We start from the raw sequence: 7,940 nt of genomic DNA, 5'->3' as shown, positions 1-7,940 counted from the left end.
GATACAAGCAAAACTGTATACAAAAAAGGGACAGCAATCAACTATACCATAGCAAAAACTTGCCATACAAATTGTGTAATCGCATGACAGATGGAGTAAGTGTGCATACCATGATGAACAGTCAAGTTCATTTTATTTATTTATTTTACTTTTCCCCAATAACCCGAGGGAAAACATTTTCAAAAAACTTATCACAAAAATACTTTACAAAAGATATACCAGAAAACATAAAAATATGTTATAAACGCACTCTTATTTTCAACTACAGTAAAACCCCTTATTTACACTTTTCTAGGGACCCAAGAAAAAAAGTGTAAATTGCGGGAAAATGCAAATAGCGGGAAATAGAGAATTTTCACTTTTATTCATATACTGGCTTTGGAAATGTTAATTTTTTAATTGTTCACTAAGCATTATTCCATAACATTGTTTCCCTCAGAAGCACAGTGTTTTTGCTGGCAGCAAAAATTGAAAAATAATCCTGTTTTGTCTGCATTGAAAACATCTTTTGGGCTGTAACCCTTCCAGAACTCTAATATATTCATATTCTTTCCACTGAGTTGCTGTCTCTTTGTTAACATCTTTGCTTTCACCACTCACCATCTTATATACAAGACTGTACCTATTTTTGAATCTATCCAACCAACCATTATTATAGATGCCATGGAATCTTCGATTCCCAATCTTGTGGGGATATACTTTTTCTCAAGGGCCTTTGAGCCTGTTTACACGATACATTAGCACGTACGATTGTAGGCAGGGGCAGATCCAGGATTTTTTTCTGGGAAGGGCACAGAGGGCCTGACAGGCAAAAGATCTTGTTTAATTGAGATTAAAAGCAAGATATAACGATGACTTTAAACAATAGGGTGGTTTCCTATTATTTTTTTATTGCCTTAATCGAAAGATTATTACTCCTGGAGTACAATTTCACACTTTTAGATTTTTAAATGATAATATCTATTTTTCGCGATTGAATGAAAAGTGAAAATTTTCAAGCGCGCGAAAACGCGACGCGTTAGTAGGAATGATGGGAAATCTCTCCGTACGTCGTATTTCTGGTTCCCCCTCCGCCCGGTGAGGTGACCTTGAGGCGAGGCTTAGCGCTGATACGTCGCAGGCTGCCAGCGGGTAGCCTAGTGCCCTGCCGCCTGGTAGCGCTTGGCTTAAATAAGGATTATTAATACCTTATCAAACGAGGAAAACTCTCCGACCTTAGCCAGTTTTAATGAGTGATTATTAAGACATGTTTCCCTGAGCTCTGCGCCTCATGCATGCATTGGTAACCTCAGACGACGTATAACTCCTATCTTCTCCTATAGAAACTAGGTCCCTGTGACGTCACGTGGAGTGGCATCGCATGGGCGCCAATCTGGCCCTTTTCAAATGAGGATAAAAATGGACCATTGCCATTCGTCTACACCGGAATTTATAAAACGAAATAATTTGTATATTATGAATACACTAATGGTGGGTAACGAATCGCAGTTATTGCCTTTTGTTTTCTTTGATGAAGGAAACTACCCTATTCTCTTTATTTTTATATCAAAGTTATTCTTATTGAATTAAGCCTCCTTTAGTAATACACAAAGCAAAGCAAACGTAATGATGACCATCAGGCGGATCCAGGATTTCTTTCTGGGGGGCACAGTTAGCAGTGCCATATCCAGGATTTTGTTCTAGAGGGGGGGGGGGCGCAATGATACCACGTCATACAAAAGGAACGCAATGATAACCGGACGGTATTAAAAATCTTGCATATTTTTTAAGTGTCTGGGGGGACACGTGCCCCCCCCCCCCCCCATAGAGCCTCCTATGATAACCGTATGCAAATTTTGTCTATTTTTTTAAGCATCTGGGGGGGGGGGGGGGGCACGTCCCCTGCCCCTAAATCCGACTACGAATGCATGAACCAAATTTGAACAGGTTCTAGAACAGGTTTGAATAGCTATTTTCTGTTCATGCATACGCACAAGTTGGGTGAATACACGGTGCATTTTCGTGTTCATAATTTAGACATTAACTTGTACGGGTTAATGTACTATGTAAACAGGCCTTTAGATGACACCATTTGCAGGGACATTTGATGATCTTGCACCTAAAAACTATTCTTTTCGAATTCGTTCTATTTCTTCTTACCTGGAATTCTTCACATATATTCTCTTTTTTGATAAATGGCCGCACTGGTTTGCATTTTTACAATGGCATCGCGATTTTTCACCACGGTATTGAATGTTGAGACTGGGAATCCGATCGGATTGCCAGTCCCAACATTCGAGTTGCTTCGCCAGCGTTTGAATCGATGCGGGTTCCGGTGTGGGAATCGACTAGCTCTAAAATTTTAATTTTGTCGTCAGTTAAAAATGTCCGTTTTTCACCTCGAATTCCCATTTTCAAGCCGGATAAATTCTATTTCCTGTACGAATTGAGGGTAACTTGGCAACACACGAGTGTCTGAACTACTCCTCGGCGATCAAGTGCGTAGTACAAACTGTCTTGCGACTTCATAATTTTTTAAATTTACAATAGTTTGCGATACACTGCTACTTGAATGGGATAATTCAAGTTTAAATAAGTTTTTTAAGTATTTAATTAACCCATAATTGCTACGCAACTGTTGAATGAAGTCAGCGCAAATGATCCCAGTTGTCGGTCAAGTTTTATAGTTACGGCATTTATCACGTTTCATCACGTCTGGTTTCCTTTCAAACTCTCGTATCAAATTATCAACTACATGATTACTGTCAACATTCCTTCAGGAGTTCTTGCATTATAATTAGTACATAGCTCGATTGCTCAAAACACCTACTTTCGTTTCATGAATCTTTTCGCCGCTGACAGAAAACGAGATGACGTAGTTAAACTTTTCGACGTTAGTGGCGTTCTGTCCCGCCACATTCAAATTCTTCCCGAAAATAATTCTCATTACGTCTCTCTCTCTTGGATTTTTAAATAAAAATGCGCGAAAGGAAGCCGAAAGACAGTTTTTATGGGCTGATATGCACGATTAATTGTTTTAGTTGGCAAATAATTTTTTTTTTAGTCGGCACGTCGTGGTGCACATGGCGGGAAAACGAAAAAAACACGGCGTAAATACAGGGTTCTATTTACATTGGAGAGATAGGAAATATGACGGGACCCAGAAAAAAACTTGCAATTTGCGGGAAAACGTAAATTCCGATAACGCAAATACGGGGTTCTACTGTATTACCATAGTCTTCCAAAGAAAATATTAAATAAAATTCAACAATGCATACTTTGCAAGTCACAATGACACATTCTTAATTATGATACTCATCTGAGATATAAATACATTTTTATACCATGATAAATCTGTTTACATACATTGTTATATTCCCTACACATTCTTATGAGTGGTGAGTTGCAACGATATCATGATTTTGCAAGTGGAATGAAGTTTCTTCACTAGGGTCTGATATGAGAAACGTATGAATGTGTACCTATTTAATAACAAATCAAGTAAGACATCACTCAAATAAAAAATGGAACACAATACAGCCAGTCTGATATGAAATTTCACCCAAAGAAAATGTGAATAGTCAGCAAAACATTTGAGAAAAAAAAAACATTATGTGAATTACAATAAGAACTTACTACCCACACAGCACACTCAAAATTTATACCGTATAAAAGTTGCATAAATGGATAGGTATAATATGCAAATAATATTCCGTCGATTATGCACATATTATGCGAATAATATGCACATAATATTTAAATATTATGCCGCCGTAAACTATTACTATAATATTGACATAATATGTATATTATTACATTGTTAGTAACATCCCATCGTTAATTATGATTCATATAAGAATCATAAATCAACAGCCACCCAGCAAACTCAAAAATCCTATTCAGTATAAAAGTTGCATAAATGGATAGGCATAATATGCAAATAATATTCCGTCGATTATGCACATAATATGCGAATAATATGCACATTATATTTAAATATTATGCCGCCGTAAACTATTAATAATATTGACATTGTATGTATATTATTTCGTTGTTAGTAACATTTTATCATTAATTATGATTCTTATAAGAATCATTAATTAACGGCCACCCAGCAAACTCAAAAATCCTATTCAGTATAAAAGTTGCATAAATGGATAGGCATAATATGCAAATAATATTCCGTCGATTATGCACATAATATGCGAATAATATGCACATTATATTTAAATATTATGCCGCCGTAAACTGTGATTGTATCCGTAAAAATCGATGATCATACATCCTCTGTATCAAAAAATGTGAAAACTTATGTTTTAATATATCACTAACAATTTCGTATCGTTCGCAGAATACTCCACAATTATTATTATTTTTTTATTTTACACACCGGCATATTCCGGTCTGGCGAGGTACGCAGCTATAGCCATAATAGCATAATAGCTATAGCCATGGTAGCCATATTGCCGTTGTCCATGGCCGTTGTGTTGTTGTTCATTGTTGTTAGTTGTTGCCGTAGCCATATTGCCGTAGTTGGGAGAATTGAACGTCTATTGAAAAATCTAATATTAAAGAGGAAAAGATGGGTTTACGGAACTAATTTATGTCACAGTACTATTCTGGTAACGCATATACGATAAGGAATAATAAGCTTCATGGTATGAAGAACAGGACTTTATTTAAAATCAAAGTAAGTACACGTACGTGAGTCGTTGTCGTTTGTCATAGGGTAGAAAGCAAATCTGAAATTATCAGCTCCTAATTTTGAGTGTTATTCCCAGTACTTTAATTAATTTTTTTAATTACCTAAATGTATATCTTATGACGGTACTTTTTCAGTCAGAGTCCCAGCTTGAAAAGTGAAGGGAGGCTATTCCAAGGAAAGACGAAGTTTTGGCACTTAAGTACTGAACCAGGTTGTGAGCTGCACTTTCGCCCTGAAGATATCACGTACTTGATCATATATGCATATAATTATTTTAGTTTGTGATTATTAATGACAATATTATCTTTATTGTTTCGGAGTGCATTTTCAAGAACGGCTTGCTTACATCGTTTGCGTGATTGCTCGCCACAACTCTATGACTAACACAGAGATAATTATACGATTAGAAGACCTCTTTGTGGCTTGGAATCACATTTTGGACCATTTTTAATACATTCGCTAAGAAAAGACCGTAGATGTTCAACCATGCGGATGTCATGGAAGGAATCATCGCGAGTGTTGTGATTGTGAATTCGTGTGACATACTTTGTACTTTCTAATCGCAATTTAATGAGTAACGATTATCCCAGCCGGCACAACGTTTTAAATAGAACCAAAATATACGTATAATTTCCGTATAAAACGGAGAAATCATATACGCTAAGAGAAACCATATACGTATATCTTGGAGAAAAGTTAGAGAAAAACTAGAGAAATCCAAGAGAAAGATTTCCTAAATACAAGAGAAATCATTTCTCTAACGGCGAGTAGGGCGCCGCGTAGAGGCCATGCAACGAACTAACGGCGACTATAATACTCGATGCTCGCTTATTACTACCTTTATAGCTAACTCTAATCGGGATGAGGTTTCCACACAAAAAATCACAAGTCTCTAAAAAATTATCTTTATTTAGGCACATCTACACCGTAATTTAGAAATCATTTTTAGACATCTGCCCGTTCATTTGCCCAAGGCCTTTCCCACAGAAAGCTCCATTTAGGGCCCACAGTTCCCCTGTTTTCAGCATATCTGCAAAGAAGTATGGTACGGCTGTTAAACGTGATGACGAGAAAAGAATGAAACTCACCTCCAATGTCGAGGAATAGGTAACAGTATACTCATATCGAAATGATGATTTTCGTCATATCCTCACAACACTTAGGATATACTACTTATTTCACATTCAAAACAAACCTAGGTGACAACAATTAAAATATGACTTATACGGTACTTATCTTGACGTTAGATGGGTAAATTTAGCACTGCAATAACATCATAGACGACAAAGGACGATGGAAATGCCGGACTATTAGGATATAACAACACCAACGAGTTCCACTCAAGTTATTCCGCTAAAAAATAATTTGAAATTGCACAATGCATACATTAATAACGAGCATGGAAAGAAATACTGTTATATAATACGTTATTCCAGCAACATTTCATTAGTAAATGCTAGTCAGCATGGAAAACATAAGAGAAATTAATGATACTTACTTCAAACATCTTCTTCCATGCTTCAAATACAGATCCCACTGTTTACATACTCGTCTGCGTTAATTTCAGGGCGTGAGACAGTGCAGAGACTACTGCGTTACTCCGTTGGTAAAAGATACTTCATTTTCAACCGCTTTCATTCATACAGCACGAGGAATAATAGAGACAACTTTCAAAACATTCGTGATTGCAACCGTTTCTAACCGTTATCCCGTTATTGATGTTGTTACTCGAGCAGCATGGCAGCATTTCGATTTCAATCATATCGATTGTATGAATCGATAGTCTTCTTTTATGGCTTTCGGTTAGCAGACGAGAAACATCTCAAAGTTGGGTATTGAGGACATCTCGTCCCCTAAAACGTGCCTATTACGTGCAGATGAATTATTATAAAGTTGTACCAATGTCAACATGAAATGAAATTTATCGTTAGGGCTAAGGGAATAAAGTTATTCTTAAAATCGAAGCATTTGTACTCATCACAATAACAACCTTTCGCGCATAATGGTCCACTTCGAGAATTTAAAACGCTAAATAGTATGTTATAATTGTTTCTTTAATGGTGGAACAAAAATCTTAATTAGCTCTCCATATGCGTCAGCCCTTTGAATCTGATTTACAAGTAATTTCACTGCATTATTAGCGCTAGAGCCGTAAATAATCTTGTGGGCTCTCTGCGAACAGAAAAGATAGGGAAATTCCTACCCTGTGATTTCTCTACAGATATATTTTCTCCATTTTTTCTCTTCCATTTATGTAAAGAATTTCTGCTGTGCCGGAAGGGCGAATGTTTGTCATTAGATGTCATTCACATGATATTTAAACCAAATTTGCGATGATATAGGACTCCTAACTGAATATTTGTATATTTGTGATACAACGATGAAGGATTGTGCCTTGTTTTAGTGCAATGTACCTATGCTGTGTCTACATGAATGATTCATTAAATTTCTCCTCGTTTCCAGAAATCAATTTTTATTCATGTAATTTTCGAATATTATGCAACTGCATGTTATCACGCATCAACGGTATAAAATATGCATAAAAGGTTCGTAGATATGGTATAAAATGTGCATAACATGTACCTAAAGGTGCATACTAATGGTATATATGGGTATAATATGTGCGTATATTTAGCCACATCAATGGTATAAATCGTGCCTAAAAGGAGCATATAAATGGTATAATATGCGCATATATTTTTTAGGCCACATCCATGGTATAAATTGTGCATAATATGTACATAAAAGGTGCATATATATATGGGTATAATATGTGCATATATATAGCCACATCAATGGTATAAATCGTGCATAATATGTACATAAAAGGAGCATATAAATGGTATATATGGGCATAATATGCGCATATATTTTAGGCCACATCCATGGTATAAATTGTGCATAATATGTACATAAAAGGTGCATATAAATGGCATATATGGGTATAATATGTGCATATATATAGCCAGGGGCGGATCCAGGATTTCTTTCTGGGAGGGGCACAAGCAAGCCCGTATCCAGGATTTTGTTCAGGGGGGGGCACAAGGATACTTCGTCATACCCCAGACAGCACACATGCTACTGTATACATTAAATATACGTATACGTAGTGTATAACATGCGTATACAGTAGAAGATACACGTATACTGTATACGTATAAAAACCTTCTACCCACCATCTACCAAATGTATATAACGCAGCAAATGTCCTCCTACCACGCATATACAGTATACGTATACAGTATACAAGACATAT

General features: G+C 36.4%; 1 long non-coding RNA gene across 1 annotated transcript; it reads right to left on the bottom strand.

The window, feature by feature from the left end:
• Positions 1–5,573: 5,573 nt before the first annotated feature.
• LOC124160359 lies at positions 5,574–6,391 on the bottom strand. The gene is made up of 2 exons (XR_006865147.1): positions 6,183–6,391; positions 5,574–6,037 (listed from the first exon to the last, which is right to left on the bottom strand). It is a non-coding gene; the product is annotated as an uncharacterized LOC124160359 (long non-coding RNA).
• Between the last annotated feature and the right edge of the window lie 1,549 nt (positions 6,392–7,940).

This window comes from Ischnura elegans, chromosome 6, assembly GCF_921293095.1.
Source record: "Ischnura elegans chromosome 6, ioIscEleg1.1, whole genome shotgun sequence".
NCBI lineage: Eukaryota > Metazoa > Arthropoda > Insecta > Odonata > Coenagrionidae > Ischnura > Ischnura elegans.
The sequence above is the reverse complement of the archived record's forward strand: the minus strand, read 5'-3'. Positions and strand labels throughout refer to the sequence as shown.